The sequence below is a fragment of the Bufo gargarizans genome, chromosome 4, assembly GCF_014858855.1.
Source record: "Bufo gargarizans isolate SCDJY-AF-19 chromosome 4, ASM1485885v1, whole genome shotgun sequence".
In the NCBI taxonomy this organism is placed as follows: domain Eukaryota; kingdom Metazoa; phylum Chordata; class Amphibia; order Anura; family Bufonidae; genus Bufo; species Bufo gargarizans.
In genome coordinates this window covers 212,792,615-212,805,338 of record NC_058083.1, presented here as the reverse complement: position 1 = coordinate 212,805,338, position 12,724 = coordinate 212,792,615, and the positions used below count along the sequence as shown (strand labels likewise).

At 44.0% G+C, this 12,724-nt stretch overlaps 1 pseudogene; it reads left to right on the top strand.

Moving 5' to 3' along the window:
* Positions 1-12,724, top strand: part of LOC122934686 — a 261,344-nt pseudogene that overhangs the window by 125,818 nt on the left and 122,802 nt on the right.

Sequence of the window (12,724 nt, the reverse complement as noted above, 5' to 3'; positions counted from 1 at the left end):
GTATATGGCCTAGTCTTGAACTGGTTAAATAATTTGATGATAATAATTATAACAACAATAAGATAATAAAAAGAAGAATCTTTATATACAGTCAGCATTCTTCACTAGCTATATGTACCAAAGGGTACAAGTATATAGAAAATCAGACATTACAGAGTGCTACATTATTAATGTGCTATATTGCTGTTTTCTAAGGTGTATGGCTAGCCTTAGGCCTCTTTCACACTACAGTTTTTTGCGTTCCGTATACGGTCCGTTTTTTGCGTTCCGTATACGGAACCATTCATTTCAATGGTTCCGCAAAAAAACGGAATGTGTTCCGTATGCATTCCGTTTCCGTATTTCCGTTTTTCCGTTCCGTTGAAAAGATAGAACATGTCCTATATTTGGCCGAGAATCACAGTCCGTGGCTCCAATCAAGTCAATGGGGCCGCAAAAAAAACGGAACACATACGGAAATGCATCCGTATGTCTTCCGTATCCGTTCCGTTTTTTGCGGAACCATCAATTGAAAATGTTATGCCCAGCCCAATTTTTAATATGAAATTACTGTATACTGTATTTGCCATACGGAAAAACGGAACGGAACAACGGAACGGAAACGGAACCACAACGGAAGCAAAAAACGGAACAACGGATCCGTGAAAAACGGAACGCAAAACACTGAATGCAACATACTGTAGTGTGAAAGAGGCCTTAGATGTTAATTTGCTTCAATGATAATTTCCACAGGGGATGTAATAAGAGAACTGCAACATTTTCTCTTCAGATATACAAGAATTAGAATCTCAATATTTGGTTCCTGGAGATGTCATGGTTTTATCAAGGAACAGATTCCATTTACCTTGTGATTCCATATTACTTACAGGAGGCTGCGTTGTTAATGAAGGAATGTTAACAGGTAAAATCTGTCCATCTATCTATATATCTATATTACAATAATACAAAATTCCAATATGTGATCCCAATGTTTTAACCGCTGCAGGTCCCAGTAGTGAAGTGGGTTAAGTTCACAATATCAGTATGCAATATATTCGGGCCCGCGCGACTCTCCACTAATCAATCTTCTTAATCTCGAATCATCCAGCTATCGAACGAACACCAAATTCCAAAAATCCTCCTCCCACTGCAGCTCCTGCGGAGGGAAGCTGTTATACTCACAGGGGCAGGTAGGAGTTACCCTAAGTTCACACCTGAGCGTTTTACAGCGCGTTCCTACGCGCTGTAAAACGCTCAACAAGGAGAAACCAATGCTTCCCTATGGGAATGGTTCTCACCTGGGCGTTTTACAGCGCGTACGATCGCGCTGTAAAACGCCCGACGCTCAAACAAGTTCTTGAGCTTTTTTGGGGGCGTTTGTCGCGCGTTCCCGCACATAGATATTCGGGAACGCGCGACAATGTGTGCACGCCTGTCTCTGTACGCACGATTGTAAACGCCCGTACAATCGCGCATACAGAGCGCTCGTTTCAGAACGCTCAGGTCTGAACCCAGGGTTAGGCACATCAAATCAAGGCAAGGGGTCAAATCAAACTCGACATTTTAATCCTTTTGGTTGAATCGTGTCTATCTCGTAAATCCACTTTACTTCCTGACGATTTATCTTTGCCACAAAGTCTACTCCCCGCTAGTTATTCTTTACTACCTCCAATCCCGTGAATTTTAACCCTTTAGGGGTTTTTTGATGGGCCATTTTGAAATGTAAAGATACCCCATGGGTTTCTAAACCTTTCTTTATATTTCTTATGTGCTCCTGTAACCGTGTTTTTAGCTTCCTAGTTGTCCGGCCAACATACTGGAGGCCACATGGGCACTCCAGCATGTATACTACTCCTGACATTTCACATGTTATTTCTCCAACTATCCCGAAATCCTTTTGCCTAATGAAGTTGTTTAGTGTTGGGAGATAGGCCCCTGATGAAGCTTTGGCGAAACACGGGTCAGGCAGGATTATCGGGTTGAGAGGATTTTATATGCTGTTTGTCAACCTACTCTTGTGAGTATATTAAAGGAATTTTATGCAAAAGTGAATAGCGGTGTTGCACTATAGGAGTTTTTATGCTCTAGCAGATTACAAAAGAAACAAGAAATTCAGGGAAAATTTCGTGAAAAGTGATTTGATGTGCCTAACTCCTACCTGCCCCTGTAAGTATAACAGCTGAAGCGCTTGTGAGGGGCCTATACAGTACTTCACTATTAGTACGCTTCCCTCTGCAGGAGCTGTAGTGGGAGGATGGAATTTTGTGTTCGTTCGATCCCTTTACAGCTGGATGATTCTAGATTAATAAGATTGATTAGTGGAGAGTCGCGCGGTCCCGAATATATCGCATCTATATCTATCTATCTTGTTTTCCAATATCACAATGAAGGCAGGAATAAAATAATTTTAGAAGCCTAGACTATATCTGTTATTTTTTTTTTTTTTATAATTACCTCTATTGATCACATAAAGGCTACATTCACATGACCATATGTGTTTTGCGGTTCGCAAATTGTAGAATCTGCAAACAAAATGGATGACGTTCCATATGGCATCAGTTTTTTTTGTGGATCCATTGTAATAATGCTATTCCTTGTCTGCAAACTAGAAAAAAATAGGACATGCACTTTTTCTTTTTGCGGGGCAACGGAACAGACATGCTGATGCGGACAGCACACAGTGTTTTTTGCGGACCCATTGAAATGAATGGGTCTGCATCCTATCCGCAAAAAAAATTTAACTGACACGGAAACAAACAACGTTCGTGTGCATGTAGCCATAGAAAAAGAAAAAAAGGCATATAAACCAGTAAATCACCTTAATGATATAATGCTCATGAGCAGTATCAGTATATTGGGTTGCAATCCATAATAAACAGCTGGATACCAACAATATTACTCCACCTCTTGTATTTTTCCCCTGCATGAGTAAAAAGTCTGACTTTTTTTTTTTTACATGAGTAGGTCCGTTTCATGGCAGCAGCCCACTGGTAGTATTGAGCGATCACCAGACTCCATTCACACTCGCATACACATACACCTAAGCACCCCGTAGCCCCACCCAGGTCAATACCTAAACAGTGTTTTGCTTGTGGAGCCAAACACCCCAGATTCTCTCGAAACGGTCCGGAGCTCCTCTAGCAACATATGTTAACTTATAAGGGTGACAGAGAGGAGGCTGAGGAAAGTGAGGTAGCTAGCTGGGTAACAGTTAGAAAGCGGGGTAGAGGGAAGAGTGCCAGGGAGGCTAGCCCTGATCTGACACACCCCAACAAGTTTGCACGTTTGGCAGATGAGGGGGATGTCAGTCCGGGGACGGCACTGCTGCAGCCGGACACTTCCTCTGCCAGTCAGGGGAATGTCAGCTCCAGTAAGCAGGGAACCAGGAGAGCAGGGCAGGCCAGACAGGTGCTGGTAGTGGGCGACTCCATTATTAGGGGAACAGATAGGGAAATCTGTCACAAAGACGGTGATCGCCGAACAGTGTGCTGTCTTCCTGGCGCTAGAGTTCGACACATCGCGGATCAGGTTGACAGATTACTGGGAGGGGCTGGAGAAGATCCAGCGGTCATGGTCCATATCGGAACCAATGACAAAGTTAGAGGTAGGTGGAGAGTCCTTAAAAATGATTTCAGGGATTTAGGTCAAAAGCTGAGGGCAAGGACCTCAAAGGTAGTATTTTCCGAAATACTGCCTGTACTACGAGCCACACAAGAAAGGCAACGGGAGATTATGGAGATTAACAAGTGGCTCAAGAACTGGTGTAGGAAGGAGGGGTTTGGGTTCCTGGAGAACTGGGCCGATTTTTCTATCGGCTACAGGCTCTATCGTAGGGACGGGCTGCACCTCAATGGGGAAGGGGCAGCTGTGCTGGGGAGAAAGATGGCTAGAAGGTTGGAGGAGTGTTTAAACTAGGGACTGGGGGGGAGGGTAATTACGTTATAGGACGGGAAGATAGCGCAGATAGAGACCGGGGGCAAGGTAATGGGACTGGGGGAGGAATGGAAGGAGGGACTAGAACAGTTCAGAAGGAAAGGTGTAGGGTAAAAAATATACATAAACCTCTCAAATGTATGTATACTAATGCCAGAAGTCTGACTAATAAAATTGGTGAACTGGAATTAGTGATGTGTGAGGAGAACTATGACATAGTGGGAATAACTGAGACATGGCTGGATGATAGCTATGATTGGGTGGTTAATGTACAAGGTTACAGTCTGTTTAGAAAGGATCGTTAAAACCGGAGAGGGGGAGGGGTCTGCCTTTATGTAAAGTCTGGTCTAAAGCCCACACTCCGCGAAGATATAAGTGAGGGACATGAACATGTGGAGTCAGTGTGGGTAGAGATACATGGAGCTAAAAACAACAATAAATTACTAATAGGAGTTTACTATAAACCACCTAATATACCAGAGTCCACAGAAAATCTATTACTCAACGAGATAGACGAGGCGGCAAATCATAATGAGGTGGTTATTATGGGGGACTTCAACTACCCAGATATAGACTGGGAAACTGAAACTTGTATATCTCATAAAGGAAACAGGTTCTTGGCAATAACCAAAGACAATTACCTCTCCCAACTGGTTCAGGACCCGACTAGAGGGACGGCCATACTGGACTTAGTATTAACCAATAGGCCGGACAGAACAACAGACGTGCAGGTTGGGGGACACCTGGGAAATAGTGACCACAAAGTAATAACCTTCCAATTATCATTCAAAAGAGCGTTTCTACAGGGAGGAACAAAAATACCAAACTTCAAAAAAGCTAAATTTAGCCAACTAAGAGAGGCCATAGGCCAAACTAACTGGGACAAAGTCCTCAAAAATAAAAATACAGCCACAAAATGGGATATCTTTAAAAACATCCTAAAATCTAATTGTGAAAGGTACATACCGTATGGTAATAAAAGGTTAAGGAACAAAAATAAACCAATGTGGATAAATAGAACTGTAAAGAAAGCAATAAATGACAAAAAGAAAGCATATCATTCACTGAAACAGGAGGGGAGCACGGAAGCACTGAAAAACTATAAGGAAAAAAATAGAACATGTAAAAAACAAATAAAAGCGGCCAAACTAGAGACCGAGAGATTAATTGCCAAAGAGAGTAAAACTAACCCTAAAATGTTCTTCAATTATATAAATGTTAAAAAGTATAAATCTGAAGGTGTCGGCCCTCTAAAGAGTAATGAGGGGGAAGTCGCAGAGAGCGATGAGGAGAAAGCAAAGCTGTTAAATATTTTCGAATCAATGGATGTCGTATATCTGGACTTCTCCAAAGCATTTGACACTGTACCACATAAAAGGTTAGTATATAAAATGAGAATGCTCGGACTGGGAGAAAACATCTGTATGTGGGTAAGTAACTGGCTCAGTGATAGAAAACAGAGGGTGGTTATTAACGATACACACTCAGATTGGGTCACTGTCACTAGTGGGGTACCTCAGGGGTCAGTATTGGGCCCTATTCTCTTCAATATATTTATTAATGATCTTGTAGAAGGCTTGCATAGTAAAGTATCAATTTTCGCAGATGACACTAAACTGTGTAAAGTAATTTACACTGATGAGGACAGTATACTACTACAGAGGGATCTGGATAGACTGGAGGCTTGGGCAGATAAGTGGCAGATGGGGTTTAACACTGATAAATGTAAAGTTATGCACATGGGAAGGAAAAATGCAAGTCAACCGTACATACTAAATGGTAAAACACTCGGTAACACTGACATGGAAAAGGATCTAGGAATTTTGATAAACAGCAAACTAAGCTGCAAAACCAGTGTCAGGCAGCTGCTGCCAAGGCCAACAAGATAATGGGTTGCATCAGAAGGGGCATAGATTCCCGTGATAAGAACATAGTCCTACCACTTTACAAATCGCTAGTCAGACCGCACATGGAGTACTGTGTACAGTTCTGGGCTCCTGTAAACAAGGCAGACATAGCAGAGCTGGAGAAGGTCCAGAGGAGGGCATCTAAAGTAATAACTGGAATGGGGCAACTACAGTACCCTGAAAGATTATCAAAATTAGGGTTATTCACTTTAGAAAAAAGACGACTGAGGGGAGATCTAATTAATATGTATAAATATATCAGGGGTCAGTACAGAGATCTCTCCCATCAGCTATTTATCCCCAGGACTGTGACTGTGACGAGGGGACATCCTCTGCGTCTGGAGGAAAGAAGGTTTGTACACAAACATAGAAAAGGATTCTTTACGGTAAGAGCAGTGAGACTATGGAACTCTCTGCCTGAGGAGGTGGTGATGGTGAGTACAATAAAGGAATTCAAGAGGGCCCTGGACGTATTTCTGGAGTGTAATAATATTACAGGCTATAGCTACTAGAGAGGAGTCTTCCTCTGGATCAACTTGCGGGATAACAGGCCGAACTGGATGGACAAATGTCTTTTTTCGGCCTTATGTACTATGTTACTATGTGAAGGTCAGCATTTATCAGTTGTACCCACTGTTCATAAGTAGGGACCTTAGGTGGTTTCCATTTTAGGAGAATAGTCTTTCTCCCATAAAACATTAGCAGACAGAGCAGTTGTCTGTCATACCTAGTGGGGACAAACTACACCACAAGGCCCAGTAAGCATACCATAGGAGAGCAGATCCCCGGGAGCCCCAACCTTGTGTAAATAAAAGTATAGATCTGGCCCCAGTACCGCTGCATAGCGGGACAATCCCATATCATGTGGTACAACAACCCCCTTGACTCGAACATGAAGTTTTCGGTAGTCTACGCATGTGGAACAGCCGCACTGGGGTCAGATACACCCTGTGTACCCACTTGATCTGAATGAGCTGGTCTCGAGCACTAATTACTATAGATCTCCATACAGAGCTTAGCTCCCTCAGATGAGATGCTTCTAGGTCAGGAATATCCACGCACCAACGCTCAAATGATCGCCAAAGTGGTGAATCCTGCATACCTAATATCTCCCTATAGAAAGAAGAAACTGGCTTACATGGCCGTGCCTGCCTAGCGATAGACTCGAGGGGGTCACATTTCAACTGTAGGGGTAGAGTGTTAAAATGCATCTCACAGGCGTGTCTCAACTAGAGGTATCAATAGAAGCTCGTACGGGGTAGTTTCTATACTTTCAAAAGTATAGAAAGATCCATCTTGATAAAGTTGGCTAAGGTATCTCACCCCTTTCTTGAGCCAGAACTGATAAATGGAGGTGTTCGTTAAGCTGCTTGTTCCGCCACAGCGGGATATATGGGGACCAGGTCTCACCATCCGCACACCACTGCATGCACCTCTACAAATGTCGTCCACGCCACCACCACAATAGCCAAACCTTTTATGCAGTGCTTCACCATGTGCACCCCTCCTCGGTATACCAGGTTTGCCAGCGCCTCGTATGAGCCCACTAGCGCCGTTTCAAGAACCACTGCTGGGTTATTTGCATCTGCCCGGATCCACCAGGATGCATACACCAGTTGTGAGGCAATATAGTAAATATACATACCGGTATCTGGCAATCCTAATCCCCCCTGCGAATATAAAGCGTTAAGGGATTTCCTAGCCAACCTGGGAGCCTGGTGTGTCCACAAGAATGGTAACAGCAACCTATCTAAGGACTCAAAGTGAGTTTGGGGAATTTTCATTGGAGTCGCTCTGTAGACATATAGCAGTTTAGGTATAGTATATAGTATATTCCATCGTAGGTACCACATTCAGTTGATAAAACTGACTGGGGTCTCTGTGTACCTGAATCCCCAAGTAGACAAAGCAATCAACCACCTCCAAATGTGAAAGTGGAGACACCTCCGCCCTGTCCACCTTGTCAACAAGGCACTGGCTAGACTTTGCCCAATTAACGCAAAGCCCCGAGTAGGTTCAGAAACTGTCTAACGTTGCCAGCAGGCCTCTAGGGAGGGATCAGGATCTGCCAAATATACTAACACATTGTCTGCATACAACAATAGCTTCTACTGTGTCCCTGCTATTGTACACCCCTCTATCAGCATACTGGTATTAATCAACTGGGTAAGAGGTTCCATGATAAGGGCAAACAGCATAGGTGACAAGGGGCACCCCTGCTTGGTACCCCTTTGCAACCTAAAGGGGTGTGATAACCATTTACTCTCAATCTTGCCTTTGGGGCCTGGTACAGCAACTGCACCCACTGTATGAAAGACAGGCGGAACTTTAGGCAACTCAGTGTCTCCCACATGAACTGCCACTCAACGCCCAGGATCCTGCGTTCTCATGTCTAACCTGTAGATTTGTGATTTATATCTGTAGTCTTACCCGGCATAAAGCCCGATTGATCATGGTCTATCACCGAGAGTGTAACATCACTGAGACGCCTCGCCTAAACCTTTTCTAAAACATTAGCATCGATGTTCAGAAGGGAAATCTGTCTATATGAACTGCACTGGTTCAGGGGCTTCCAAGGCTTATGGATTACAACAATAGTGGCCTCCATGAAGGATGGGGGCAGCCTATTGTGCTCAAAAACATATTTAAACAGTTTAAGAAGTCACGCACTTTGCCTATCCACATCTAACTTATACCACTCCAGGGGGAAGTTTTTCGAACCAGGGGACTTCGCGGCTGCCATGCTCAAAATTGCCCTCTTGATCTCCCCTACGGTAATTGGGGAGGCCAAGTAACTCCTGTCTGATGGGGATAACTGTGTAAGCGGAATGGCCCTCAGGAAATTCTGCAAGTCACTGTTCGTACAGAATGTCTTGGATTCATATAGATCAGAGTAGTAACGGTCAAACTGGTCACATATTTCTCCAGGCTCACTTATCTGAGTTTCCTCTGCACTAGTAATATACAAAACCACTGTTTGCGGTGATTCCGTTTTCTCTAAATAGGCTAGTGTACTCCCATTCTTGTCACCCTCTGAAAAAACGACCTGCTTTTAAAATAAGAGCTTCTTCTAAATATATTCCACTAAATGGAGGTTCAGGCATTGTTGCGCCTCTACCCAATCCCTGCGTGTATCGTCACTCGGGTCTTGAATGTATACCTCTCCCATAGCAGCTAGTTCTGCCTCTAGTCTAGTGCGGGTAGCCCCATGTCCTTTCCTATTTGACTGTATAGCGTGTATAAGCATGTCCCGCAGTACCGCCTTAAATGCCTCCCACTCTACAACAGGGTCTGAAGATCCCTCGTTACAAACCCAATAGTCTGTCACACACTACTATGATGCACTAACCACAGGCAAGACTTCCAACCACTTAGAGTTAAGGTGCCACTGTCTATATGGGGGTGCAATCGGTTGGGACAGAATCACAAGCAATGGGGCATTGTCTGAAACACTCCTTGACAGATACTCCACCTTAGTAAACATTGGCAGCAGGTCCCGGGTAGCAAACACAAGGTCTACACGAGATAGTACGGCACTTCGAGAATTTGCGAATATTTCGAATATCACAAAATATATTCGTAATTGCGAATATTCGATTTTTGTGGAAATACCAGTTCATGCGAATTTTTATGTGAATTTTTTCGCAATCAAGAAAATAATGCCTGGAGATCATGAATTCGCGAATTCTCGAATATATGGCGAATATTCGCCCAAATATTCGCGAAATATCGCAAATTAGAATATTGCCCCTGCCGCTCATCACTACACTTTACCCATTATTTTGTCTATTATGCCTTGCTGAAATGGGGGAGGGACAACTATTACATAGTCCATTCCCCACACTGCAGCAGAAGCAATGACATATTGGCCAGAGATATCTAGCTGCACTGAGGGTAACTGAAAAGGGAGCACTTTAGCTATAAGCACTGAGACTCCCCTAGCATATTTGCTATATACTGTGTGATAGGCAGACCCCACCCATTGCCTTTTTAGAGCTAACACTTTCTGCCCCCCCCCCCCCCCCCCAGCAGGTGGGTCTCCTGCAAAATCACCACATCTGGGCTATATTCCTTCAGGTAGTTAAAGACAAGGGAGCATTTCACTTAATCATTCAGCCCCCGGACGTTCCAGGAGACAAACCTACAGGTGGCCATTCCAAAAAAGAAATCCATTGAAACGACATGAGAGAACCCCAGAGTGCACAGGCCAGTCACACACACATGCACACCATGAGGCACAAAACACAAATATAACAGATTACTCCGTTCCTCTACTAGAAAAAAAAAACTCCCTGCCCAGACCCCCCCCAACTTATCTGAGCCTACCATCCCAAACCGTTGATACGCTAACCTTCGCTTAAAACACAGGGAAACTCATAGAACATGGAAAGTCACTAAGTCCTCGGTATTGTCGTACGATACCCAAGAGTCGACGAAAGTGTCCAGTCCATCTGAAGCTCCTCACAAATGTTGCAGCCATCCGTAGGGTGTGCTTTGTTGTGGACACTTGGGGGCCCGCAGGTGGTCAGCCAGTCAGTTAGACGCCTCCTCAGGGGTAGAGAAGAATCTTGCAGAATCCCTATCTTGAACTCTATGACGCAAAGGATACAGCACAGCGTACTTGATGCCCTTCTCCCGCAGTCGTGATCTCACCGCTGTGAACTGTCGCCTCTGCTTCTGGATCTCTGATTAGAAATCCGGGTAGAATGAGAGTCTAGTATTTACAAACTTTTTCTCTTTCAGCTCGTGAGCTGCCACTAGAATAGTATCTCAGTCACGATAATTCAGAACTCTCAGAATAAACGGGCGCACAGGAGCCCCAGGTTCTATGTGCCTGTTCCACAATGAAACTGGAGGACAGAGTGATAGGCGCCAGACATTGTTTGAGTTGTTCCGCAAAGTCTTCAGGTGTTTGGCCCTCGGCTCTTTCGGGGAGGCCCAAAATGCATATGTTATTGCGTCTATTGCAGTTTTCTGCATCCTCAACCTTTGCCTGCAGTATTTTCAACTGCTGCTGGAGGGCTTGCACCTCATTTTCCCCCAAGGGCGCCACATCTTCCACCTCTCCCAAACGCCTCTTCACCTCTGCGGTTCTGTCTCGTATCTTATCAATATCGTGGCGGAGGCAGGTTAGATCTGTTTAAAAGTGATCTATTTTAGCTGTAAGTGCGGACTGGCAGTTCGTAATAGCAGACATTATTTTACTCAGGTCCACCTCCACGTGGTCAGGAGAACTACCTTCCCTCATCTCCTCCGTTTGGCTCATGGCATCCACCAGTGCCTTAGGGATTGTGATTAATATGGGGGTCGCACCCAAGGTTTCTTCACACTAATTTGCAGGGGTTCCCGAGGAATATCTCTCACCTGCCTTCCAATGAAAGCTCCAGGCATCCACAGTGCTCAGCAAGGCAGCATCACCTTTCTCCTCTCCCTTCTCCTCCAATAGGGGGTTTAAGATGGTGGGGCCACATCCCCAGAGAAGCCCCAAATACTGAAAGTCCGGGAGGCAGCAAACGCTGGGGAGCCTCCTCACAGCTCTCCTCTGTATCAACATAGCTTGGGGATCCACGGGGTTACAGGTCACAAGCAGAGCACCCTGTGCCCACGGATGTAGGATCCAATTGTAGGATGTAGGCAGGAGGCTGCACTGACCCAGTGGGACCAAGACGGGGGAGAGCGAAGCCCAGACAGGTCTGTTCAGGGGCTGCCACAACTTGGGATCGGGCTCAGTACCGCTGACAGACTGGAAACGCCGAATGGCCAGGATAATAGGAGGATTTCGGAGACGCCATAACGGTCCATCCATCTACACCATTAAATGAGCCTAAACAGGCAAAACTGATATAAATGATATTTATATACTTAGTATTAACTAGCATGCATGTTGTAAAATAGGTCCAGGTCTGTTCATTAAAACCCACAACTTTACTGTAAGCTCATAAAAACATGTTGTCAGCCAGGGGCGTACATAGAAATCATTGGGCCCCATAGCAAGAATCTGAATTGGGCCCCCATAACTATGCTCACAGCTATTTTTGTCACCTTACAACACAAAAAGTGCAACACCAAGTGATCAAAAAGGCGTATGTCCCACAAAATGGTACCAATAAAACCGTCACCTCATTCTGCAAAAAATGAGCCCCTACATAAGAAAATCATTTAAAAAAAAAAAATATATAGCTCTCAGAACATGGACACTTTAAAACATAATTTTTTTGTTTCAAAAATGCTATTATTGTGTAAAACTTAAATAAATAAGAAAAAATATACATATCAGGTATCCCACGTCCGTAACGATCTGCTTTATAAAAATATCACATGACAAATTTTTTGGTCACCTTTCCCCATAAAGTGTTATAATGAATGATCAAAAAATCATATGTACCCAAAAATAGTACCAATAAAACGGGAACCTTATCCCCTAGTTTCCAAAATGGGGTCACTTTTTGGGAGTTTCTCCTGTAATGGTGCATCAGGGGGGATATGGGACATGGCAAATGGGACATGGCATCTAAAAACTAGTTCTGCCTTCCAAAAACCATATGGCGCTCCTTTTCTTCTGCGCCCTGCCATGTGCCAATACAGCAGTTTATGACCACGTGTGGGGTGTTTCTTAAACTGCAGTATCAGGGTAATAAATATTGTTTTGTTTGACTGTTAACCCTCGAAGTGTTAAAGAAAAAAATTGATTAAAATGGAAAATCTGCCAAAAAAGTGAAATTTTTAAAATTTGAGTTTTCCTTGAATTCTTGTGGAACGCCTAAAGGGTTAAAAAAGTTTGCAAAATCAGTTTTAAGTAACTTGAGGGGTGTAGTTTCTACAATGGGGTCAATTATGGGTGTATCCACTATGTATGCCCCACAAAGTGACTTCAGACCTGAACTGGACCTTAAAAGTGGTTTTTG